Raw genomic sequence first — 27,292 nt, forward strand, 5'->3', positions numbered from 1 at the left:
AGTACGTCAGGCCCCATGCTAAGTGCTTTGCACATATTATCTCATTTGAACAATACAACAAACCTGGGAAGTTGATAATGCTATTTAAACCTGTTTTACAATTCAGGAAACTGAGGCAAAAAGCAGTTAAGCGATTTGCCTGAGGTCACACAGTGTCTGAGACAGGAGTCCTACTCAATCTTCCTGACTCAAACTCCAGTGCTCTAAACACTAAGGTAGGCTGTCTCTCAGAGTCAGAAAAAATCACAGTAATAATAATAGCTAGTATTTATAGAATGCCTACTATGTGCCAGGTCCTCAGGCACCATTACTTCTTGTCAACACCTTCAAAAGAAGGTCAGCAGAAGAGGCAGAACACAATCAAACTTGGCTCTATCACCAGTTTAGCTTTGAAGAGCCTCAGGTTCACCCTTTAAGAGGGCTGGTTGAAGGAGCTGGGATGCTTAGTTAGAGAAGACAGGACTTGGGGGAACAAGAGAACTGACTGCTAGTCTGCCAGGCATCTACTGCAGCAGAGGGATTGACCTTGTTTGGATGCTACCAGCAGCTGGGGGCCTCAGTTTATACAACTCTGAACTTGGACATGAGTTTGAATCTTGCCTCAGACACTTATGCACTGTATGGAGTCCTCCTTTGTTAGGCATGTTGTAAATGGGCTTCTTCAGATATTGCTTGGTCCTGGTGGTCAATGAAGTCCCTCCAAACTCAGGAGGAGAAGGGGAAGAATATGGGGACTGATGAGTTGGAAGGTTGGAAGCCCCAAGAACAGCTGAATGAGCTGGATATCTGAGCCATCTCTTGTCCTCCTCCAGGACTACCCATGCACAGTGAGTTATTCTAATCCCCTGGGTCAATTCATCAACAAACATTTATGCTATTATGTGGAAGGCTCCAGAGACAGAAAGAGAAAAAAAGTCAAAGATGCAGCCAGGGATGCTCCCAGAGGCGGGGGGGGGGGGAGCACACTGAGCCCAAGATCAGAGCTGGGGACAAGCATTGAGGCAAACTGGAGAGAGAGCTGGCCTCCAAGAAGCCCTGGGTCTGAGTTCTACCCTGGCTCCTTGAGCAAGACACAATCTCTCAATCAATCAATCGATCAACATTTATCAAGCAGTTGCTCCTGCCGGGCACTGTGCAGTGTCCCTGCTGACTCTTGGAAGACTGTGGATCTCAGAGTGCAGTCCAGGCACCCCTGGGGTGCCCATGAGCTCAAAGCTATTTTTATAATAATGCTAAGTTTTTCACTTCTAACATGGTAAATAGTGATAGGTAGGACCCAAATAAACAAAGACTCTTTGGGGGAGGGTCCTCAAGAATTTCAAGTTTAAGAATTTAAGCTCTTAAGTGGGGGAGAGCTGGACCAAGGGAGTTTCTCACTCTCCCTGAATCCAATGAAATCACAGGCCTGGTTGAAAATAACAATAGGCAGGCCCGGGTTAGGAAGGCCTCTGGTGTCTCAGAGACGGGTCCCCCCCCTCCCCCCCCCCCCCATGCGGAGATCTTGGTTCCCTTCAAAGCCTGGGTCAGGTGCCACCTTCCAGGCAAGACCTGTACCAACTCCCCCCTCCCTCAGTGGTTAGCCTCCTCTCCTTCCTAATGTCACATCCCCACCCCTATCCCCACCAGGGAGAAGGTGAGCTTCATGAAAGTAAGGGCTCTTGGGGGCGGCTAGGTGGCGCAGTGGATAGAGCACCGGCCCTGGAGTCAGGAGTACCTGAGTTCAAATCTGGCCTCAGACACTTAATACTTACTAGCTGTGTGACCCTGGGCAAGTCACTCAACCCCAATTGCCTCACTAAAAGAAAAGAAAGAAAGGGCTCTTTTCTTTATCCCCCCACCCCCTTCTATATTCCTTGAACCCAGCACCATGTCAGGGACCTAGATATCACTCAATAAATGCTTGTTAAATCAAACTGAATCTCCTTGGTTTGCTCAACAAGACACAGGAAAATGGCAGTTTCTCGGTACACTGGGGTACAACTGGAGTCTTAATCACAGCTCTGACTCTTTGGGCAAGTCATCTCCCTGGGCTTCTGTAAATTGTATTACATGGCCTTCTGAGGTCTCCTCCAGTTCTAGGTCTATCATCCCATAAGCCTATAGGTCGCTGCCCCTAGGGGGGGCCTCAGTTTTCTTGGATAAGACGTCCCAAGAAAGAAGCTATTACTTGTATGCCTTTGGACACGGGGCTTCGTTTCTGTGGGCCTCAGTTTACCCATCTGTAAAACGAGGGGCCTAGGCTTCTCTCTGAGGCTCCTTCCTGCTCAAGAGGCAAATGTAGAGTGGGGGAGGGGAGAGTAATTTGGCTTCTGCTCTGAGGCCAAAGAGCGTTTCCCCTGTATCAGCCTCACAGACAGTCCACCTTGAAAAGCAATCTCTAACCCCCTGGCTGGGACACAGTGTGCCTGTGGGAGGTCAGAAGGGCAGGACTGGCCAAACTGCCACACAGGAGCACACAGAGGAGAAATCTGGGAGCTCAGAGCACTGGCTCTCCTCAGTTCCCTGTCCCCACGGGGCCCTTGAGGGAGGGGAGAATCAAACATCCACCCAAGTGGGCTTGACCTTGGCAGTACAGGTCTGCCTTGCTGGCTCCATCCTTAGTGGCCAACCCAGGAGCAGTCCCGGGACTCCCCTGCAGACCTCCTAGGCTGGAAAACAAATGACAAAGTGTGGACACAGCCTCTGGAGGCACCCCCTGCAAAGGAGGGGCCATAGGATAGAACACATCGGGTTTAAGACTTGGAACCAGCAAGGCCTAGGTTCAAATCCCAGCTTCCTTTGCTTTCTTTGGTAAGTCCAGTGGTTAGCACAGTGCTGAAAAAAATGCTTGTTGAGGACTGATCTCTGCTACTTATTAGCCAAATGACCCTAGCTAGGCAAGTGACTTGACCTCTCCTCATCTGAAAACAAGGGGATTGGAGTAGCCAGCCTTTGGGCATCTGCCCGGGAACTCCTCCCCGTCCCCCAAAGGGACAACATCTCTCTTGTTTCTTGTTCTCAGGCATCTCAGAAAGAAAAGAGGGGACATTGGGGCCACTGTTGTGTTAGTGAACCTGGCTGCTCCCACCCCACCCCAAGCCCCTCACCCCATCTAGCCAGTGTTGCAAAACCCAAATGCTTGACATAGGGTGCCACTAAATGCCAGGGCAAGTTTTGGGGCTATAAGCTTCCCACTAAAACTTAACAATGGAGGCTCCCTTTGGGGGTCTTTGTACCCCCAACATGGAGCTGGGGCCATGCCCTGTAAATGTTTCCTATGTGCCTGAAACGAACCCAGCTTGTGACCTTTGGGGGCTGGAGCTGGGGGAAGGAAGAAGCCAGCAGAAAGGAGCGAGCTGAGAGCCCTAGGACCCCACCCACTTAACTACCTGGTTGACTTTGGGCAAGTCACGGGCCTCAGCTTCCTTTCTCATCAAGTGAGGGGAGGCAGGACCTCTAAGGTCTCGTTCTAGCTATAAACATATGATCCTATGAAAATCCAACTTGATGCTAGGCCTGTTTAATTAGAAGGGAGAAGGGATGGGGAGAGAGGGGGAAGTGGGGAGGAAGGTACCAGGTGAGCCCGGCCTTAAAGGGAGCTACAGTTAGGCAGGATTATTTCCTCTCCTCTTCGGCATCACTTACTACTTCCCCCCCATTCCTCCCCTGTATACAGCTGGACTGGGTGGTGGGAATAAGTATTTATGTAGCACCTGCTTTATGCCAAATACTTTCACGAATATCATCTCACTTGATCCTCACTTCTCCTTGAATGGGACACTGTCTTTTGTCTTAACGTAGTGCCTGGCACACAATAGGTGCTTAATAGATGATTAATAACTGACTGAACCAAGGAAGTATGGCATTGCTATCAACCCCACTCTGCAGACAAGCCCACTGATGTGAAGGGAAGTTAAGTGACTTGCTCAGAGTCACACACACAGCTAGTCATTTTCCGAAGGCAGGATTTGAACCTAGGCCCATCCTGTCTACCACACCAAGTATTATTGCTTCAACTGTGCCATGTGGATTCTCATGACAGACACCACAATCTGCAAGGATGATTCAAGAGTTGAACTGCTTTTCTTATTTTTTTTTTCTTAAACAATTTTCCATTCTAAAATTTCCAATCAACATTTTTCATTTGCCCAATAATGACGGGGCCCTGGCCAGAACCATGTCACATCTCAGAGTTCCACACACAGAAATATAAATGAAAGGCTAGTGGTCTACCTGTCCAGCACCAGTCCAGGCTGTTCCAGGATGGGGCACCAGTCCTCTCAGTCGCTGGCTTTGACCAAGATGAAGACAACCCTGAGGGAATAAAGAAAAAGCCAAGTATGAGGCCTGGCTTGATGGGACATGGGCGTAGGTAGGAGAGGATGCATTCATTTTAAACACCTTGAAGCACAATTTACAAAAACCACAGGTAGGGTACCAGATAGAAACCCTGTCCCTGAAACCCCAAGCTTGTCTTTCAGAAGAAGTTCTCAAACTGGGGAATCAGGAAGACCTGGGTTCTAATTCTACCTCAGGCACTGACAGGCTGTGTGACCCTGGGCAAATTGTGCTCACCCTTCTCGGCCTCAATTTCTTCTGTAAAATGGAGATGATGTCCATAGCCCTTGCCTATAGCAATGGTGTTGGGGATCAAGGTCAAATGAAATAAGTTGTTTTTGAGAACTAGAAGGGACCTCAGAGATCTAGTACAACTTCCCCTGACTCAATATAGCCATCCATTCCCATAGCCGGCCATCAGTCCTGCTCATCACGTAAATGCCATGTAAATATTAACTACTTTATATTATATTATATTACTGTCAATGGAGCCTAGTGCCTGACATACAATAAGTACTACATAAATGTTGGCTACTGTTGTTATTAATGGTGCCCATACAAAGCAAGGTGAGAAGGGAGTACCTTTCCAGCATGGGGGAATGGCTGGTGCAAAGGTGTAGAGATGGCACATGGAGGGTTGATGTGTGAGAATGAGCAAGCCAGCTGGTCTGGCTAGGCCTGAGAGAAGGAAGGGAAGGGAGGCAGTGCACAAGGGACTGAAAAGGCAGGAGGGGTCCAGGTTGTGAAGGGCTTTCAAAGGTCATCCTTGTCACTGAGAGGAAACCACTGGAAATGACTGAGTAGGGGAGTGGCCTGTGATCCCTCTGGCATCTGAGTGGAGAGAATGGAGGGAGGAGAGACAAGCTTGAGGCAGAGAGACCAGACGAGGCCGCTGCAATAGCCTGGCAGAGGCAATGAAGGTATGAACCAAGGAGTGGCTATGTGAGCCAGAGAAGGGCACAGAGGAGAGATCTGCTTTGGAGGCAGAATCACTAAGATCTAGTCAATGACTAGAGACACATGGTGGGAACGAGGGCATTTAATCTTTGATCTTTTAAAAAAATTTTTATTTTTTATTTTGTTAAGAATTTCCCAATTACATTTTTTTAAATGAGGCAATTGGAGTTAAGTGACTTGCCCAGGGTCACACAGCTAATAAGTGTTAAGTGTCTGAGGCCAGATTTGAACTCAGGTACTCCTGACTCCAGGGCCGGTGCTTTATCCTAAGCTTTGATCTTTAACCTGACTATAATCACCTGTCACCTTATTGGCATAGGGAATCCCCAGCAATCACCTCTAATGTAGCTGCTAAGTCCTGGGGAGCTGACTGTGGCTCATAGTAAGGTGAAAGGACTCACCCAGCCTGGAAGTGTACTGTGTGTCAGGATCAGGGCCTGCATCTTCTGGACTTCTATGACCAGTCCTGTGTCTATTCTGCCACACTCCTCATTACCCATCCCCTACTTAATGCTGATCCCATGCATCTTTGCTAGGAAGACAGACTGAGCCAGAGGCCCACCTCATCCAAGACTCATTTTACAGAGGAGGAAACTGAGTCCCAGTGAAGTTAGGGGACTTATAGAATCACAGATTTAAAGCTACCAGGGGCTTTTGAGTCCAACCCTCTGGTTTCAGAGAAATGAGGTTCAGAGATGACCTGATTTGCCCAGGGTTACACCCAGCTAGTGAGCGCCTGAAAGTAACATTTGAATCCAGGTCTTTCTGACATGAAAGGCAGCACTCATTTCACTGTGTAGGACTGTGACCTTCCTAGACCTCTATTTCTGGAGTGCACAAAACAAAACAAAGCCCCAAACCCACAAACCTTGGGTTGGAATAATTAAAAACAGGCAGGCAGCTTGCCAGGTTCCCAAGTGGGGGGAGGGGAGGGAAGGAGGTGCTCCCAAGGGGTGGTGCCCACACGCAGGGGTGCTCGGAGGCAGGGGACCATTTAGCCCTGCAAGCCAGCTCCCCTGCCAGTGACCTGCAAAGACCCTAGAACAGTCAGGCTATTGTCTGCCCCACAAAGGCTGGGAAAGGATAAAATTCAAGATGCAGAACAAGGTGACCTATTTATAAAACCTCCTTTCACCTGAAGATCAAATGACATCCTTCCACCTCAGCCCCTCCTTCACTTTCAGGGCTCCTCCCTCCTCCATCACCCCAACTTGGCTGGTAACTTTCTCTGGTTACTGCAGCTCTCCCCTTCCCTAGATAGGGAGAGGGAGGCTGGGAGCTGGTTAGACTCTGCTTGCTCTCAGGGAACCAGAGTGTTATCGGAGGTTGGAGGTTATGGGAGGATATGAAGGCAAACACAAGTTTCCAGAGCGGGGAGAGGCTTCTTAACCTTTGTTGTGTTCTGGACCCCTCTGACAGTCCAGACCCTAGTCAGAATCATGATTTTTAAATGCATAAAGTAAAATGTGTCAGATTACAAAGGAAATCAAAAGTGGAAATAATTACCAAAATTCTTTTTAAAAATAAGTTCATGGACCCCAGCCAAGAAGAATGACAGGATTTGAGAACTTAGAGGGATCTTAGAAGTCCTTTAGTTGAACCTTTTCTTACAAAGGAGGAAATTAAGGCCCAGAGTAATAATAATAAACAAACAAATAAATAAACAAACAAATAAATAAAAGCTAGTCTTTAAACCACCACCACCAAGTGCTTTACAAATATTATTTCATTTCATCCTTACTACCATCCTGGGAAGTAGATGTTATTATTATCTCCATTTTACAAATGAAGAAACTGAGGCTGAGAGGTAACTTGTTCCAGTGTCCACAGGTGGCAAGTATGGGGGGGGGGGGATTGGCTCTGAGGCTGGAATACTTCTGATCAGGAAATGGCTAAGCACTGGCAGCACAGTGACAACCGCACCCCTACCCCCTTTACATACATCACCCAATTAGGAAAACAAAACCAACACCTCCTAGATCCTAGATAACTACAAGGTTTTTCATTAACAGTGCACACAATCACATGCAGTATTCCCCATTAGAATGTAAGCTTCTTGAAGGCTTGTTTGTGACTCTCTAACATGGAGGACAGTGACTGGCACATAGTAAATAAATGTGCTCCCTCCCTCTCTCTCTCTTAACCTCCTCTCTTCCTTCTGTACCTCTGCATGTATAGCTGTCTCTCCTCTATTACCACCATGTTCTTCTTCCCATCCCATCTTTGCCTCTTAGAATCCCAGAAGCTAGAACCCTGAGTTTGGAGTCAGAAAGACATGAGTTCAAATCCAGGCTCTGACAATTATTAGCTGTGTGACCCTGGGCAAGTCACTTTACCTCTGAATATTAGCACTTACCTCCCAGGGTTGTTGGATCAAATGAGATAATAGACATAAAGCGCTTTGCCAACCTTAACGTGCTAGAGAAAGCCAAGTTATTATTAAGTGCCATGCCTACAGAGCCAGTTTTGTTTTCTGTCTCTGTGGTCCTAGTGCCTAGTAGAGCTTCAAAAACACTTGCTGACTGAACCAAATCTAAGACTTCCATTCGTGGGCCGTGTTTTGCAAAAAGCCACTGCTTATCACCCCAAGGTAGGCGACTTTCTATGGCATATAGGTACAAAAGAAGCTCCTTAAGAGCAGGGGTATGTGAAGACACACGGATGCTGAAATGAAAAATGCCAAGGAGAGATGAAGATGCCTTCTCAGGTCTTAGTCACTTAATGAAGCTCTTTACATTTAGCAAGGTGAGGTCCTTGGAAATGCTTTCTGCCTGGAACTCAACAGAACAATCCTTCTGCTCTGACCCTTGGGAAGTTCGGTTTGATTCCTCACTGAGTTCAGAACATTAGTCCCGTTTGGCAGGGGTAGTCAAAGCACCCACGGTTCCTAAGCCGTCCCCTTTGACCTTAAAGGGCACAAACACAGCTGCCTTCCACCTCCAGAAGGCCCCAAATGACTCATCAACAGCCCTCAGAAAACCACACGATCAGTTAAAGCCGCTGTCCTCTGGGAAATCAGACCTGCATTCATTTAGATACGAAAAATTAAAAGTGAAAAAATAAAAGTTACTGGCTGTACCAATTGTCAAGGTCATAGGGACATTGTTTTGTCTCTGCTGCCAGATGTTCCTCTCCTCGAGAAAGCCCAGTTCTTAGAAGCTGGACACACACACATACACAGTCAGTCAATAAACATTTATTAAGCATCTCCAGTGCGCCAGGCAGCAGCTGATGCTGCCGAACTCAAAGGTTCCCCAAATGTTAACTTGACAACTTCACGAATGAGCCAAAATACACTGGTCGGCCACTGAATGCCACTAAGGGATTCCACTTCAGAAGACCATGGCAAAAGTACAGAGTTCAAATCCTGGTTCTCCCTCTGACCCTATGTGCGGCTGTGAGCAAATAATTTCTAGTTTATGTCTCTCAGTTTTCCTTATTCATAACATGAAAGCTTTGGACCAGAGGACCCCACCAGTCCCTTCTACGAAGTCACTTAACTTCTTCTTATCAGTCTTCCTTTGGTTAAGATGAGAGAGTTGGACTATTTAAACTGTGTAACCTTGGGCAGGTCACTTCTCTGGGTCTCAACTTCCTTCTTAGGAAAATGAAGGCTTTGGACTGTGTGATCCTTAAGGGTCCTTTCCAGCTCTCAATCTAGGACCCCATCCATGAACCCTAACTTTTAGGCTGAGTGTTCACAGAACTAAAAGGTGCTCCCAGGATTCTTCCCCTGGCATAGTGCTCCTGCCTCTTCCTCCCCCTAAGTCTCAGAGCAAAAAGGTTGGCTATCCTTTGCCTGGGGAAAGCTCCCGATGACTCCAACTGCTTGAGCAACAAGTGCTTCTGGCTTTTAAATATAGAGGTGACTACCCTTAACCTACCACAGCTAGGTGGTGTAGTGGATAGAGCACCTGCCCTGGAGTCAGGAGGACCTGAGTTCAAATCCAGCCTCAGACACTTACTGTGTGACCCTGGGCAAGTCACTTAGCTCTGCCTAAAAAACAATTAAAATAAAGGAGTTTCATTAAATAGGAAAGACAACCTGATGTCTAAGATCTGGGTTTAAGGTCAATTCTTGTAAAAGCTTCCTAACTGGTCTCCCTGTCTCAAGCCTGTCCCCACTCTAATCCTTTCTACCCAATGACACCAAAGCTAGTTTTCTTAAGTGCAGCTCTGACCATCTTGCTCCCCTACTCAATCGATGTAAACAAACTTCTCTGTTTAGCCTTGAAAGCCCTTCACAACCTGGCTTGGGGATCTTTCCATCCTCAAGGGACATCATTCCTTCTCCCCACAAACCTTGCAATCCAACAAAACTGGCCTTTTCTCATACAAGCACGACCTTCATCTTTCACCTCTGCACCTTTGCACAGGTCTGGACTGCAGTTCCTCTTTGCCTTCTCTACCCTTAACATGCATCTCAGTCATCATCTTCTGCCTTTGGTGATTGCCGTTCCCTTTCCCTTCCCTCCACCTACTGGTGCCCCCCAAACCACCGTGTATTTAATGACTTGGTCTGGATCTATTCACTTTAAATTTGTGCTGGATGTGTTTTGTTTTTTTTAATTTTTTTTTTTTTAGTGAGGCAATTGGGGTTAAGTGACTTGCCCAGGGTCACACAGCTAGTAAGTGTTAAGTGTCTGAGGCTGGATTTGAACTCAGGTACTCCTGACTCCAGGGCCGGTGCTCTATCCACTGCGCCACCTAGCTGCCCCTGGATGTATTTTTGATATACCTGCTGTCTCTCCCTCCCACCCCCACCCCATTCAAATGCAACAACCGGGAGGAAGGCAGAGATGGTGTCATTCTTTGTACTTGCATTCCCAGGGCCTAGAGCATAGTTGGTCCTTGATTAATTAGTTAGCTAATTAATTGATTGATAACTGAATGCTCATGGATCCGTTGATGGATAAGCGCTGGCTTGGCCCTCCCTGGCTATGTAATCTTGGTCTTGTGACCCATCAAAACCTTCCTTATTTCTACTTCCCACTTCATCTCTGGTCATGTTACCTGGAAGTGCCCCAAGGCTAAAGTGCTGGTGACTCACATCTGTCCCCACAAGCGCCACTGAGCCCAGACCTCTATTGGACTTCATCCCCCACCCCCAGTTCCTTAAGTACTTGGCTTTCCAGAGAAGGGTTTGCTAACTGACAAGTCGCCTCCATAAAGGGCAGACTCACATGCGAGGGTGCTGTCCCTTGGACCGAAAAGCAGAGGACAAGTGAACTTGAGGATGCAAGTGTGGGTGGGCATGTGTATCCACAGCCCATCAGCAGCGGCCATCAGAAGGGGACCAGCCGAAAAGCAGGCCTCTTTAAGAAGAAAAAAAAACCGCTCCTGGCCAGACAGGAGGTAACGAAATCCTTTTATTGAATCATGGGGATTTAAATGGATATTGATGGTGCAGTGAGAAAGTGCATTCTCTGTGTCTGGGGTTGGCGGGTCTGGGTTCTGTGGTCTAAGGACTGTGTAACCTTGGGCAGGTCATTCCCGATAAGCTAGAGAGCAGGATTCATTAGCTGTCAGGGAAGGAGGCTGAACCCCGTGATTTCCAAGGTCAAGATCCTTCCCAATCCAAAACTTGTTCATTTGTTTTCCTGGCAGAGATACTGGAGTGGTTTGCCATTTCCTTCTACAGCTCACTTGACAGATGAGGAAAATGAGGCAAATAGGGTGAAGTGACTTGTCTAGGGTCACACAGCTAGTAAGTGTCTACAGCTGGATTTGAACTCTAAAAGAAGAGTCTTCCTAACTCTAGGCTTGGCACGCTAAAAAAACTAGCACACTCATAAAGAGAGGTAAGGGCTCTAACCTTTGCCACCACAGTACTTAAATGGATAAAGAAGTAGGACTCTATTTCTTGGGTCCCATAGGAATATGTCTCCAAGACTGGTCTGAGTATGCTGGCTATTCCTCCTCCTCTCCCCTCTGCTAGCCTCAAGGCTCATGTTCAGGTGCCAACTCTTAGAAGAGGCCTTGCCTTGCCTTATTCTTCTCTCCTCAACTGCTACCACTGCTGGTGGTTGATGCTCCCCCCAAACTACTTTGTTAGCTAGATGGTCCATTGATTAGAGAGAGCTGGGCCTGGAGTCAAGACGACCTGAGTTCAAATCCAGCCTTGGACCCTTCCTAGGGCCTAACAAGCCCAATATGCCTCAGTTTCTTCATCTGTCGCATCACATGCCCTCTACAGGGCCTGAGAGTTCTAAACCTGTGAAGGTTGGGGAAGAGGTGGCTTAAGGATCTTTAAGCATAAATGGGGGTCTGGTTCTCTCTCGATCTCTCCAGTGTTCTATCCATTTATCAGATCAGATCACGACAACCTTGGGAGGTAGGTGAGAGTATTCCCCGTTTATGGGTGGGAAAACTGAGGCTAAGAGGCATTAAGAGCTTTGGCCACAATTGGCCAGTTAGTGAGGTATCTGAGTTGGGATTAGAACCCAGGCCCTCTGATTTCCAAGCACCCTTACCTAAGCTTGGGCACAAAAAGATGCCCATCAGGACAAATAGGCAGCATTTACACCTGGATTTAGAGGGACTTTGGAAGTGAAGGGCCCTCCCCACACCTCTCTCTTGGGTGCAGCAGGTGGAGAGCCTGGGCAGAATGCACACGAAGGAAGGACCCTTCATATAGTCCAAGGACTTCAGGAGAACTCTCCAATCTCAGGGCAACCCTTGCAAGTTGGAGAGCGGAGGACAAGGGGAGCCCATGCTCTCCCAGAATACTCAGAGGCCATGGTGCTGGCTGTGGGGGGGTGTCACATGTCGGGCGTCCCAGAGACCAGATCCTGGGGGCAGGCAGAGGGATGGACGAGGGAGGGCGGGCAGGCAGCCGGAGGGCCTCACCCTCGTCCTTGAAGTCTGGGTTATGCCACAGGTACTCGGTCAGTGGCATTCCCACGTGCTTGCCTAAGAGCCTTCTAGAGCCCAGTTCATCTGTTCTAGAGCCGGCCGTCATGAGCAAAGGGAAAGAGAAGGGTCCAGAGCTGTGGTACAGAGGGGAGGGTCGCTTCCTGAATACCTGTGTGCCTGCTGCTCAATGACCCCTTTGATTTCTCTGAGGTACCGCTCCGGCCATGCCCTCACCAGGGGCCGGGGGAGGAAGGAAGCCGAAGGCCCAATGGCAGGGACCAGAGATTGGGGAGATGGCAGGGGCTGGTGGGACAATGGACCCTTCATGACCGCATGAATGCCCCCCTTGTGGAACGGAGACGGGATCGGCGGAGACATACACCCTTTCTCAATTCTCCAGCGCTCCACAAAAAAAATTCTAAATCAACATTCCAGAGCAATTCCAAGTGGCAGGGTTCTCCTGGCCGGAGGGAACTGGGGAGGATAGAGCCCGATGTAAGCACTCCGACTTCTTGCCTCAATACATCCATCCCGCTACAGAGAGCACTGGCTTGGGGAGTCAGAGACCAGGGGTTCCAATCCTGCCTACCTTCGGCAAGTCACTCGACATCCCTAGGCCTCAGTTTCCTCTTTTGTAAAACGAGGGACCGGTCCTCTTTGTCTCAAGGTCTATGATCCCATGACTCACGGCCATTCAAACAGAGGTGAACAGAATGAGACCTCCACTATACCCCAGGTTCACACACAATTTGATGAAAATGACCGTCGGTTTGCTAGGAAAGGCACAACATGGCCACAATCTGGCTGCTGGCATTTACTAGCTGTGTGACCCTGAACAAGTCACCTCCCCTCACCTCACGGACCCAGACAACTCCTTCCAACTTCTCTGGAAACACACATTAGTCCCCCCCGCCCCTTCCCTGGGAAGTCCTCACAATTGGGACAATCGCCATTCGACCGTGCCGGGCAGAGCAAGGTGCTGACAGTGCCCGGCCTGTGGGGACACAAAGGCACGCACAAAAGAGCCATTCATGATTCCACAGCCGTCACCTGCTGGGATCTCTCCTTCCCAGCCACAGGAGGAGATTAGCACGCCAGCAGGGTGGGCCGCAGAAACGAGAATGCCTTCAGCCTCCCCCAGCCAGCGGTGTTCCGGGTCTCCCGCTTCCCCCTGGAAAAGCAATTTAAAACAAAACCATTTTTTAGAACGAGCTGCCCTCCAATTTAGGGATCTCTGGCGGCGCTGGGCTTGGGCGGGATCTGGGGACAGAAGATGCTGGGTTAAATCTCAATCCTGCCATTGTGTGGCATGGGGCCAGAACATTTCAGTTTTCTAAAGCAACTGTCAAGTTGGGAAGGAGCAGAGCGGGAAGTGAGGTTTGTCTTTTTTCTTAAAAAACATTCTGCAACAACAACAACAACAAAAACATTCTAATAACTGAATTTTGATATCATTGGACATATTCCATTTTATGCCTTTAGAAACAATCAATAAGCACATATTAAACACCTACTATGTACCACTGTGCCAAGTGAGAGGGATAAGCACTGGGAAATAAGACAACAGACAGCCCCTACTCTCAAGGAGCTTACTTGAGAGAGACAACCAACAAATAAATATTTACAAACAGGGTAAATACACATGAGTAGAAATACATATATAAATAGGCAAGAATTATCATAGGTAAGAGACAGCTGGGTGGTACAGTGAATAGAGTGCTGGGCTTGGAGTCAGGAAGCCTCATCTTTCTGGGTTCAAATCTGGCCTCAGACACTTACCAGCTGTATGACCCTGGGCAAGTCACTTAAACTGGTTTGCCTCAGTCTCCTCATCTGTCCAATGAGCATGATGCCTCCCCTTCCAGGGCTACTGTGTAGCTTGTGAGATATATGGGTATGAAAAGTCACTCTACAACCCTCAAAGTGGGAGGTATTCTATCACCTTCCGGCTAGAAGCCTTATTGGGGTGATGACCCCTAAGGGGAGATATGGACGTGAGTGGCAGAGGATGGGCAGAACTTTGGAGGAAGAAGCCAGCCAATGGAAGTACTGGACGCCAAGAGACTCGAGCACTGGAAAATCCCAGGTGTTGGGGAAAACGGGAGACTCCCGCCTGCCGCTGCCACCACCAGTGGAAGCCCCTGGGCGGCTGGGCCAGTCTGGTTTTGCCTCTGGGTCCCTAGCGCAGCACTGGGCATGGAGAAGCTTGTCAGATTCAGTGGTGAGGATGGACCTCCCTTAGCCCTTTACGACACTCAGCCCCCACTTCTGCTGACTCCTTCAGGGACCCTGCGAGAAGGGACTACTATATCTGGGATAATCATCTCGGCACTCAGCTGGTTGTGTGAGGCCCACAGGTCAGCTCGGGCTTCAGAGATGGGAGAGGAGGGGGCATGTGCTGGGTACACTGTCACAAAGTCATGGGGTCAGAGCTAGAGTTCTGAGGGACCTCAGAGGTTGTCAAATCCCCTCCCATTTTTTAGGTGGGGAAACTGAGGCCCAAGGCAGTGAAGTGACTTAGGACTATAGATTTGGGGCTGGAAAGGGCCTTCAAGGTCATCAGATAAGGAAACTGAGGTCCAACACAGCTGGTGAGCATGAGAGGCCCAGAGCCAGTGTGTACTCCATCACAAAGGTCACCCCGGCCAGGGTCCAGCATGTGGAGATACATCCCAAGGAATGAACTTCTTAGAATCTTCAAGTCAGAAGAGAGCCCAAGGTATGTCCAAAGAGGAATCAGGCTCCACTGGGCCAGGCCCAGGTTGGGGAATGAAAGAAAGAAAGAGGGAGGAAAACAAAGAGACTTTCCACTACAAGATGGGAGGGGGCATGGGGAGCGTCCAGAAACAGAAGCCCAGGTAAGCCGAGGGGCTTGCCCTGAGGTTGGCACCTTTGTACCGGGCACCCAATTCCTGGGCCAGGCTGGGTCATGCCGGTCATGCATACAAATCAGGCTTAGCGATCTCTATCCATCCAGCACACGCCTCCACATAGCCGGCCTGTGACATCACAGGCCACTTTTAGAAAGGTATTTCCTCCACAAGTTTAACTTTCCATAAAATTAAAAACAGCAAAATGTTTACCTTTGCAGTCAAAAACAGGCCATTTAATTCCCCGGCCCGCTCCCTGACAGGCCCGGCCTGCTCCCTGGCCCCGGGTCCCAGACCGCTCCTGGACAACAAGGGTCCAGCCCAGCTGCAAGCTGGATCTCCTAGCAGCACCAGGGGGGGATCTCATCTCTGGGGCCCCCGGAGCCACATGAACAAGGGGGTCCCGCGCTCGCCCCTTGGCCCCGCTCCGTCCTCCAGTCCCTGAGGATGCCGCCTATTTCTGAAGCTGCCCCAGGTTTCCGTTCCCATATCAGAAGTGACTTTTCTGCAGAGGAGGCGGCGGGATCTGCCAACAAAACAAGCTGTGGGGACGAGGTCTGGAGGAGCACAAACCCTTTCCCCTCCAAAGGCAGTGCACTAACAATGAATCACTGGATTTTAATGGGAGCAGCAGCTGTGGAGGGCGGGCAGGCGCCTATGAGAAAGATGTGTGCATTTCACAGGCCAGGCCTTCCCGCCTCTCCATCCCCAGCCAACCCAACCCAGCCTTCGAGGAGTGGGGATGGAGGGAGGGGAAAGAGGGAAACGGAGGAGGGAGGGGAGGGAGGAAAGGAGGGAGGGGAGGGAGGAAAGGAGGGAGGGGCAGAGGGAAGAAGGAAGGGAGGAAAAAAGCATTTATTAAGCACCCACTATGTGTCAAACTGTGTTTTACAAATATCACCTCAACTCTTTAATCATGATGATGATAAGGGATCCTTTGGAAGAAAGTTTTTTCTATCAGGAGAGAGCAGATGATAATTAATAATAAATAATTATTCCTAAGTAGTGAAATGCAGCATCAGATTTGAAGCTTAGGTTCCCAAGAAGTTAAGTGACAGGATCATAGAGAGTCAGAAGGGACCAATACTTAGTTCAAATACTTCCTTTTACAGATGAGGAAACAGGCCTGGAGAAATCACTTGTTCAAAGTCCACAGAGGACTACAGAGGTGGATGAGGATTTGAATCTAGGGCCTCTGACCCCATTTCCTGACCTCTTTCCTCGACCCTTGGCAAGTCACTTCACCCTGTTTGCCTCAGTTTCCTCATGTGTAAAATGAGCTGGAGAAGGAAAGAGAAACCCACTCCAGTCTCTCTGCCAAGAAAACCCCAAATGGGGTCACAAAGAGTCAGACACGACTGAAAAAAAACTGAACAACAACTTTCTGACTCCAGATCCAGCAGTCTTATCTACTACACCATCACTCCACCCACCCACCCACTCATCCACCCATCCACCCATCCACCATCCCCTGGCATCTTTCTTCAGTACTATTTTTTGACCCGTCACTCTCCTGCTCAAGAACCTTCAACGAGTCCCCATTCCCTAGCTACAAAGTTCCACCTCGAATCTGTGTTTCTCTTCATCATAACCTCCTCTCTTCCATCCTGCCGGCTCCTTTTCACCACCCCTCCCCCACCCCGCCCTCAGCTTTAAACTTGCCCTGGAGAACAAAATTCTTCAACTAAGGCACTTCCAATTCTGTGATGCTGGGAGGGTCTGCAGGACACCGCAGTGAACACCCTCCTCAAAGAGATCACAGATCCTCTGAAGTATGTTCATGCTCACCTTCTTCGGATAAGTCTCCTCCTCTTTCTGTGACTCAATTTTGTCATCTGTAAAATGGGTGTGTGTGTGGGGGGGGGGGAGGGTTTTCTAGATGAACTCTGAGGCAGTGCTAATCTCACAAGCAAATCCCCGGGAAGAATGAATGCGGCACAGCAGAGGTGGTGCTTCAATTGGAGTCAGAGGACTTGGGTGCAAATCTTGACTGTGTGGCTTGGAACAAGCTTAGCCAGTCCCTGGGCACACAGTAGGTGCTTAGCCAGTCCCTGGCACACAGTGGGAGCTTAATAAATGTTGATTTACTGATCACCTCTTTGGGCCTCATTTTTTTTTAATTTAAAAGGAAAAAAAAGATGACAAGTTTGCAAGGTTAGGGGAACAGGGTCTGGAAGAAAAAGGGCTTTCCCAAGGAAATCCAATTCCTCAGGAAGGGAACTGGACACGGCTAGTTCCCAGAAAGGGCCTGGGCTGTCCTTGGATCAGCCCTGGCCTCTGCCTGAAGCACCCTGCAGTCACCAAGGCGAAAGGGGCCTTAGTTACCACAGAAAGAAAAACAAACAACACACACACACACACACACACACACACACACACACACACGCACGCGCCTCAATCCTGAGCCCAGCCATCTCTTAGCTGCTGGTAACAATTACAAGGTAATTTTCTTTTTTTTTTTCCCCCTAAAAAATCAAGCCTTATGACAGCGTCGAGATCGCAGAACCGATGTCGTCCTGGAGCCCCCGCCCAGCCTGGTTCTGCCAATCCCATCCTCCCCATCCCGCCCCCCCCCCCCCACTATTGCTGTCCCACTCCTCCCCCAGTATTTGGAGAACCACACTCCACCCCCATTAAAAGAGGACTCAGAGAGGCCCGACTCTGAATCCCCAAAAGAAGCCAGAGCAAACAGACACTGGAGTATTGACATTCTAATAAAGTTTGCTAGCCACTGAATCAATAACTAAGTAGGAATGCTCCTTCCCTGACAGGAAGGGACGCCCGTGGGTGGCACGCCATGGAGACTTTCTTTCTGGCCCAGCCCAGATCGCAACCCTTTTCGGTTCCTGAAAGAAGGGGTCTTTTCCAGGTGGAATCTGGGTCTGCCGGACACCTGCGCGGGTCAAGGAGCCCCACCCCCGACTTCTGCAGCCTCCCCAGCTCATCTTGGTGAAAGGGTTCATAGAAGCTCACCCCAGGACAAATTAGCATAAGGAAAGTCATTAACACACTCCTGTTATGAAACATTTTGGGATGGCTGGCCTGGCTGGGTGCCACTGGAGAGAACCCAGAGCCCAGTCCCTTTCTCCCTTTCTGTTGCCAAGTCCTATAAACTACAGGACGACTCCATGCCAAGGAGGAAAGGGAAAAAAAAATTTAAAAAAGAAAGAAGAAGCTGGAGAACAGTACTCTGTTAGTCAAGCAGGCAATATGCATTTATTAAGCACCTACTGTATACCAAACACTGGGCTAAGGATCCAGAGAAAGCCAAATACAGCCTCTTCTCTCTCCGCCCCCCTCCCCCCCCCCCCCCCCCCGCCAGCACCCACAATGTAAAGGATTAATTCTCTAAACTATATTAATCAGTTCTCTCATTGTTCTCCCCTTCCCTTGCAAAGTCTAGACATCAATGGAGCGATCCATTCCCCTCTACATCCAACCAGGTAACATGCTGCATGCTCATCTCTTGGGCTTACCAACTCCTGCGCTACAGAAGGATGCCCAAGCAGGGTCTCCTGTGCCGAGTTGGGGTGTCACCTGGGAGCAGATCACTATTCCACCCAGGCCCCCTGGGCCCCACAGCCCGCCCCCTTGAGGTATCAGGCTTCACTTAAATGCGCAGACCAAGGTGGGGAGAGGCAGACACCACCAACAAGAATGCTCTCCTTCCCCTTTGACTTCTGAGTTGACAATTGGCGGCTCCCCTCTCTCCCTGCCTCCCTCCAAAATAAGTTTTAGAAAAAGGGTGAAGGGGAAATGTGTCTCCCGAGAATGAAAAGGGTCAGTGAGGTCTAGCTGTGCTTCTATTCTACAGGAAGGTACTTGCCGCCTCTCCCGGGTTACACCATGACTAGTCATTCATTCCTTCATTTGTCTCTCCAGCCCTCCTCGAGTAGGGCCGGAGCCGCCCACCTCATTTCCTCTTACCTTGAGTTGTCCATTTCACTTCACACAAATTGGCCATCCGCAGAAACGTGTGTCTCAAGTTACCCCCTTGTTTCCTAACCCTCCCCCCATCTCTACCTCAACAAGCCCCAAGTGGATGAAAGACAGAGAGAGGGAGCAACACTCCACCCCCTCCTACCCAGAGAGAAACAGATGAACAATTACCTCCTTCCCAGGCAGGGTGCTCCAGATGGCTGCCTCAGGGGGAGCCCCTATGCCCCTCACAGGCACCTGGGGGAGCAGGCACAGAAGCCTGGACTCCTAGAAAGTGTCCTTCTGATCTCTGAGGCATGAGTCATAGTCCCCAAAGAGCCCCCGCCAGGCCTGAGAGCCCACTCCCTCCCTGCCAAGGAAACGCAGGCCCGAGAGGGACAAGATGCTCTGGTCTACCAAACGGGAGTGGAATTAAGACTCAGACAGCAGAAGACAACATTTCTAACAGACGAGGCAAAGGGAGCAGCCTCTCCCTCCCTCTCCCCTCTTGAAAATAAAGGTCTTAGGGGCAGCTAGGTGGTGCAGTGGATAGAGCACCAGCCCTGGATTCAGGAGGACCTGAGTTCAAATCCGGCCTCAGACACTTAACACTTACTAGCTGTATGACCCTGGGCAAGTCACTTAACTCCAATTGACTCACCAAAAAAAAACCACCAAAAAAAAAAAAAAGAAACTCGCTCCTTCCCATCTTCCTACAAACTGGCTCACCTCCCCAATCCTAAAAGCATCTTCCGAAAATAAGGGTCTTCCCTGGCAGAGAGGTCCCCAGAAGGCTGTGTGCTAGGGTGGTCTTTTTTTTAAACAAATAAAAACAGTGGCAGCTTGGTAGGAGAGAAGGGAGGGGAGCTGGTGGTTGGATGGGCAAGGAAAACGTGTGATGCTTGGGGGCCCTGGGAAAGAGTGATAAAGGAAAAACCCTCAGTCGTGGAGCACGAAGTCCTGAGGGGCCCCTTGGTTCTATCACCACCGATATGGAGGCGCAACATCTGTCCCTAGGCCTGGGGAGACAGACAGATGGCACCCCACGTCTCCCGTGTTACTGTCAGCAGGCTGAGCTACTACCCCTTGGGCTATTGGGACTAGGAGGTCCTGGGGTGCAAGAGGCCCCAGAGGGGAGAACTTAGAACAAAGCCAAGCTAAGACCCTCATTCCTGGCCCCATACCCCACCATTAAATATTTACTCTTTTCTATCTTATTGTTGTGGATCACTTTTGTTTTTAATCACTATACAGAATCACTCTTGTGATTACAAATCACAACATATCACTATTTCCCAAACATCATCCCCTATAATAAAGACTGAACATGAGAAGGAAAAAAGCAGATCAGCAAAACTAACACATCTACTGTATCAACAGCATCTCAACCTGTATGTGACATTTAATACCCACGGGCCTCCACCTGCAAGGCATTTATGTAGTGCTTTAGTCAGCCAATAAACCTACTATGTGTTTTAAGGGACAAGGATACCAAGGGGGAAAAAACCAAAAGGCAGCCCCAACCCTCAAGGAAGTTACAATCTAATGAGAGAGACAATATTCAAACAAAGCAAGCCTTATATAGGAGAAAGAGGAAATCATTAATGGAGGGAAAGCACTAGAACTAAGAGGGGTTGGGGAAGGCTACCTGGAAAAGATGCGATTTTAGTTGGGACTTAAAGAAGGCAGCTGGGACAGCTAGTTGGTGCAGTGGATAGAGCCCGGGCCTTGAGGCAGGAAGATTCGATCTGAGTTCAAAGCCAGCCTCAGACACTTACTGTGTGACCCTGGGCAAGTCACTTCACCCTGTCTGCCTCAGTTTCCTCATCTGTAAAATGAATTGGAGAAAGAAATGGCAAACCCCAAATAGGGTCACGAAGAGACATGACTGAACAATTAAAAAAAAAAAGGAAGGGAAACCAGCAGTCAGATGAAGCAGAGCATTCCAGGCATGGGGGCGGGGGAAGGTATTATGGGGGACAGCCAGAGAAAATGCCTGGAGCCAAATTCTACCTAAATTATGGCATTTATGCTTAATCGTAATCCTGTGATATTAGTAATTATTTTGCCAATGGGGAAACTGAAGATCAGAACGGAAGAGACTTGCTCGAGGTCACAGAGCTAATAAGTGTCTGAGGCCATTTTTGAACTCAGATCTTCCTGACTCTAGGCCCAGCACGCTATCTACTTTGCCACTTAGCTGCCCCTATTGTATCTGACCTCATCCTTTTATAGTCAGACAGGAAGCCCCAGAAAGCAAGGGACTTTTCCGTGATCACAAAGGTTTGCAAGTATCAGAGCCAATATTTGAACCCAGGTCCCTGGACTCCAAACCCTTTGCTCTTTCCATTGTAACACACCTATTTATTAACAGCCTATAAGAACAAGGCACACAATGAGCCTGTTACCACCATCTTGCTCTGCAGGAGGAAGATGAATCCTTGTTACAGAGGGGAAGGAAAGAAATTAACCAGCATAAACAACCCTTATATAAGGGTTACCTTTCATAACCGCACCCTTCCACCCATTTTCCATATAACCAATAAGTGACCCAGAGTCCACCTCGAATCAAGACAGTGTCCAAAGGAACTGACAAATTTGTCATCGCAGGAGAAAGGCAGATAAACCGTCCCCTTTGACCCACAATCCCACCACCAGGCACTTATCCCAATAGAGGCAGAGATGGCAAGTTCCCATCAAACTCATGCGGAAGAACACCACCTTTTCTGGTAACAAAAACAAGCAACCAAATAAACAATAAAACAAAACAAAAAACTCTAAGAAGTGGAAATAAAGTGGGGGTCCCCTAACTAAGGGATGACTAAATATACTGTGGTAAAATAATAATAATAGTTGATTATGCAGCTATCATTTATTAACACTTTATAAAGACTTGCAAAGTGCTTTCTTAATATCTCATTTAATCCTCAACAACCCTGGGACACAGTGGAATGTGATTATTGAGTCTTCTGAAATAAAGAATATGAAGAAATTAGGGAAACCTGAGGGAACACAAACAGGTACTGAGCAAAGAGGGACAATTACGTTGCCCCATTAGAAAGAGCACTGGGCCTGGAGTTAGGGAGACCTGAGTTCAAATTCAGCCTCTGAAAAAAATGGCTTGCCTCAGTTTCTTCATCCGTAAAATGGGGATAATAATGGCACCCACCTCCCAGGATTGCTGTAAGGATCAAATGACATAATATTTGCAAAAAGCCCATAGCACAGTATCTGGCATATAGTAGGAGTTTAATAAATGCTTATGCTTATTCCCTCCCTTTCCCCTCCCCCAAGAGTGCAAGGACCCTTCTGGCTTTGTATTTGAATCCCTCAAGTTGGGGTCGAGAAGACCAAGGTGAGTCTTTACTGCTGACTCATCACAGACAGACTAACTGGGAGCAAAAAGGGAGGGTTAGGGATATGACAGTCTCCAACCACTGGTTTCCGGACAGGAACTAGGAGATGCCTATAAATGGCCGGCTAATGGATTTCTATTGACACTGCACAGTTGCATTTCTTACAACTTTAGAAGCCCTGTGAGAAATGAAAGGGGGAGAGGCTCTAGAAACACCCACGGGCCCCAGTGAAACACCTTTTTAAGCCCGTCACACCGAGGCTCCCACCAAATCTGGTGGGCATTCAGTGGCCTGCAGGGGAACTGAGCAGCTAGCTGGCCCTTTCCAAGAAAGGGAGGGGACACACTTGATGCCACACTGGATTTTTTTTCTAATTAATGCACACAGTAGAGAAAGGCAGTGAGAAAGGGGAGTGGGATTAGAAAAGTGAAAAGATAATTTAAATTACTACTTAATAATCCAATCTAAGGAGCATTTTATTAAGGTCCTACTGGTATTTATTAATGGGGGTAGGGGGAGGGAAAGGAGGGGGAGGGAGAAGTAGGGGAGGTGGGGAGGGGGAGGAGTTAGAGAGGAGGAAGGGGGAAAGAGGATGAGAAGCAAAATTGATATAGTTCTTTAATGTCTGCTAAGCATAGTGCAGATGTTATGTCAAGGTATCTCATCTCCCATCTCCTGGCCTTTGCACAGGCCTGTTTCCCATGTCTGGAATGCACTCCTTCTCTACCTCTGCCTCTCACATTCTCTTGCAGTGCTAGACTCAAGTGTCCCCTCCACTCAGCAGCTAATGCCTCTCATAGAAAACATAAGTGAGATAACTTGATAGAGGGGGGCACAACATGGAATAACGAAAAGAGAGCTGGCCTCGGAGTCAGGAAGGCCTGCATTCAAATCTTGCCTGTGATGCACATCACGTATGACCCTAGGCGAGTCACTTAACTTTTTATCACCTTGGGCACCATTTGGAGACCCTTCATTGCAGAAAAGGTACCAACTGGAGGCAAATAAAGGAAATTCCTCCCTGGGGGTCCCAAGCAATCACAGGTCTTGCAGCTAGGGCAAAGCACCAAAAGGATGTGGCAGTTACTAAGCTCTGGTTTTCAGACAGGAGCCAGAAGATCCCTATAAACAGACAGCTGATGGATCTCTAGACCTGGAGTGAGCTTCCATCTTGCTTCAGACACTAATGATCCAAAACAAGCCCCTTAACCTCTCTCCCTGAGCTTCCCTATCTGTAAAATGGACATGGCACAATGGTGCCTACCTACCTCCCAGGTGGTCAAAGGAGAGAAGCCCTCCAAGGTGCTTTGCAAACCTTAAAGCCACTATGTAAATGTTAGCCATGATCACGATGATGTGTTTTGCATATTTCTACAGGTGTACAAGTTGTTTCCCCCAATAGAAGATCAGCTCCTATCACTAGGGCAGAGCCAAGTGCCAGGCACACAAAGGGCATTAATTGTTTTACTAAGTGTGTGAAAGTGTGTACACACACACACACACACACACACACAAATAATTAATGAGGGAAGAAAGACAACTAGGGGGAAGCAAGCATGAGAGACAGTACAATTACAACAACAAATAATAATGCTAACTCTAAAGTCAGAGAGGCAGATTAGGACCTTATATGATCATACATCTAGAGGCAGAAGGGATCTTAAAAGTCATCTGGTCCAACTGCCTTCATTTTACAGATGAGAAAACTGAGGTCCAGAGAGTTTAACTGACTTGCCCAAGGTCACGTAGGGAGTGAGTAACTCAGAATCTGAACTCTGATTTCAGAGCTAGTACTCCCACTGTACCATAATAAGTCAGAAAGACACAGGTTTGAAAATCCCTTTATGACATGAAGTTATTGCAGTCCCTCTGAGAACCTGTAAAATGGCAGCTTTAGAAGTCTTCACCTCACATTGTGGTTGGGAGGCTCGAATGAGAAGATCTCTTAAGCCCCCTCTTACAAGCTTTAGATCAACTTACAAATATCAGTTCACAATTCTGACACAGTTCATGCTTCTGACACATCCTGAGTGAGTCACCCTCTCTCGGTGGCCCTCAAAAACTCTCTAAGGCTACGATGCAAAACAGATGCTGGTGGGCATTGGTGGAGGGAATTTCCTCACTGGCAGTAAGTTCTCTGTAATGATGAAATCACAGGCCAGGTCCCAACTCCCTCCTCTTTCCCTTTGGCCACAGTCCTCTGCCCCAAATTAACACTTAAATTTTTTTAATTGAATTGTTTTGATGATCAAAAATGTCTTTTCTCTCTCTCCTAGTGTGTTCCCACCCCAAGTCCAGGCCTCTCTTAACCACTCACTCCATCATGTGTCTAAGAATAATAATTCTTAGACACAAAGAGATGAGACTCCAAGGAGAAGCATGTTCACCACATCCAACATCATTTATTGTCCCTCGCTCCAGCTACTCCATCCAAGAAAAATTCCATCAATTTTCTGTTTGGGGGCGGGGGTGGGGGCGAGGTGATCATGGCTGAAGTCACCCAATTCCAAGTCATCACCAAGGGAGGTGTAGGGGGTGGCACAGCATCATCCATCATTATGAAGAAGTCAGTTAAAACCCTAGGTTCCTCACATTGTTATTTTAGTACCAAGGAAAGGTGTGAGGTGAGCCTTGTAGAAGACAAGAAGGTCCCATTGCCTCTTGGGTTTGCTACCAAATCCAGAAGGCGTTAGCACTAGAAGGACCTTCAGAGGTCATCTGGTTCTGCTCTTTCATTGAAGAGGGGGTCAGGAACACCCAGAAAGAGGCTACCTGTCCAAGACCACATCAACAGAAGAGAGCTTCCACTCAGACTCAACAGGATGCAAACTCCTTGAGGGCAGCACTTGGGGTGGGGAGTTTCTTTGGGCGGGAGGGGAGAGGTGTCTTTGCATCCCCAGTGCTTGCCACAAAGTAAACACATAAAATTGCTCGAGTAAATCCAAGACTGACGCTCTTTCCACAGCACTGAGCCACTTCTCAGCTAGATGATTTTTATCTAACAGTTCAGCCACCGACGGCCAGGAAATCTACCAAGCCACATCTCTAAGTTTGGAACTAATCAAAGAACCACCGAGTGTCAGAGCAGGAAAGCCCCTTGGAAATGCTACACTTCAACCCCTTCCTTAGAAAAATAAAGAAATGACACCTCTTTTCCTTAGAGGGGCCAGTGGAAGAATCTGGGGGCAGAAGGTTCTATACACTGTCAGACAGGGGCCACAGTTGTACGGTTTTTGGCTCAACTTTCTTCATTATCAAGGAGGGTTTGTTTCAAGGCAGGGGGTGTTAGAGCCATGAAGGCCTGGAATTTAAGCCCCAAAGAAGCCAAGGGAAGAGAAAGAGCCTGTCCAGGGTCAAATGGCTACTTAGTTGGCAAAGGAGGCCTTGAACCTAGGTCAAGTGCTTTACAGAGTGAAGTGGGAAGGGGTTGCTCATTTAAGAGCATCCCTTTTGATGCTAAAAAAACATAGGGGAGGGAAATCAGAGGAAATCCAGATGTTCACTACTGCTAGACTTGGAAGCTTGTGGTTAACTCTGTTCATCTGCATACTAGGAAAACCGGCCAGACCCTTCTATGGGTCATCCAGGTTTGTTCTATGCCATTTGGGGGGGGGGGGCTGTGCCGCTAATTCCTGACAGTTGTCTTGCAAATCCTTATGTTAAGTCATTTTTCAGTCATGTCCAACTCTTAGTGATCCCATTTGGGGCTTTCCTGGCAAAGATGCTAGAGTGGTTGGTCATTTCTTTCTCTAGCTCATTTTACAGATAGGGAAACTAAGGCAAACAAAGGTGAAGTGACATGTCCAGGATCATACACCTAGTGTCAGAGGCTGGATTTGCACTCAGATCTTCCTGACTCCAGGCCTGTCAGTCTATCCCTAGCTGCCTGTCTTGCAAATATAGATTACTGCTAGTCAGAGTATAGCTATTATCAGGGCCAATCCATCATTCCCTGCTAAAACTCCTCCTCCTGAGCAGCATATAGACTGTGTGTAGGTCCTTTCAAAATTTAATGGAGGGGTAGCTAGATGGCACAGTGGATAGAGCACCGGTCCTGGAGTCAGGAGGACCTGGGTTCAAATCTGACTTCATCCACTTAACACTTACTAGCTGTGTGACCCCGGGCAAGTCACTTAACCACAATTGCCTCACCAAAAAAAAAAAAAAAATTAATGGATGCCTTTTGTCTTTATATCATAATCGTTTCACACCCAAAAGTGAACTCTCCCCTTGTGCCAGAGAAAAATAATCAAGCAAAAAGGTTCCAATACAAGGACAATAGACACGCTATTCTTTCCCAGTAGGCTCCCACCTCTCTGCTATGAATGAGGACAGAGGAAGCAGGTTTCATTATCTGGTCTCTGGGGCCCTCATTGATTTTTTCCAGTTTCTCCAAGTTCCATTTTTTAAAATGATCTTTTCATCAGCACTGGCAGAGCTGTTAGATGAGTATTCACTTGGTTCTACTTTTTTGCTCTGCATCAATTTATGCAAATCTTTTCATGCTTCTCTTAGAAAGAACACTGGCTCAAATCTTCGGGCAAGTTAGTTCCCCAACTTGGTCCTCTCTTCTCATCTATAAAAAGAGAGAATTGTACAAGATGGCCCCTGAGGGCAGCTAGGTGGCCCAGCGGATAAAGCACCAGCCCTGGATTCAGGAGGACCTGAGTTCAAATCTGGCCTCAGACACTTGACACTTACTAGCTGTGTGACCCTGGGCAAGTCACTTAACCCTCATTGTCCCCCCCCAAAAACAAACAAAACAAGACGGCCCCTTAAGTCTCTTCTAGTTTGAGATTAACTTCTTACTGTACAATGTGGGCCCTTTTAAGAAGAGGGATGGGGCAGCTAGGTGGCACAGTAGATAAAGTACCAGTCCTGGATTCAGGAGGACCTGAGTTCAAATCTGGCCGCCAACACGTGACACTTACTAATTGTGTGACCCTGGGCAAGTCACTTAACCCTTATTGCCCCACCCCAAAAAAAGAAGACGACAACAAAGACGAAGATGAAGAAGAC

General features: G+C 48.2%; 1 protein-coding gene across 2 annotated transcripts in view; it reads right to left on the minus strand.

The window, feature by feature from the left end:
* SPSB1 (splA/ryanodine receptor domain and SOCS box containing 1) overlaps positions 1–27,292 on the minus strand; it is an 85,515-nt gene that overhangs the window by 18,546 nt on the left and 39,677 nt on the right. The window contains exons 1-2 of one of the 2 annotated variants that reach the window (XM_043996741.1): positions 15,213–15,567; positions 4,213–4,293 (exon numbers count right to left, since the gene is read on the minus strand). The gene's annotated coding sequence lies outside the window, so the exon portion shown is untranslated. Of the gene's footprint in view, positions 1–4,212; positions 4,294–15,212; positions 15,568–27,292 lie in introns of those variants that run through there. The other variant, XM_043996740.1, reaches the window with a different exon arrangement.

The sequence above is a fragment of the Dromiciops gliroides genome, chromosome 3 (assembly GCF_019393635.1).
Source record: "Dromiciops gliroides isolate mDroGli1 chromosome 3, mDroGli1.pri, whole genome shotgun sequence".
Lineage (NCBI taxonomy): Eukaryota > Metazoa > Chordata > Mammalia > Microbiotheria > Microbiotheriidae > Dromiciops > Dromiciops gliroides.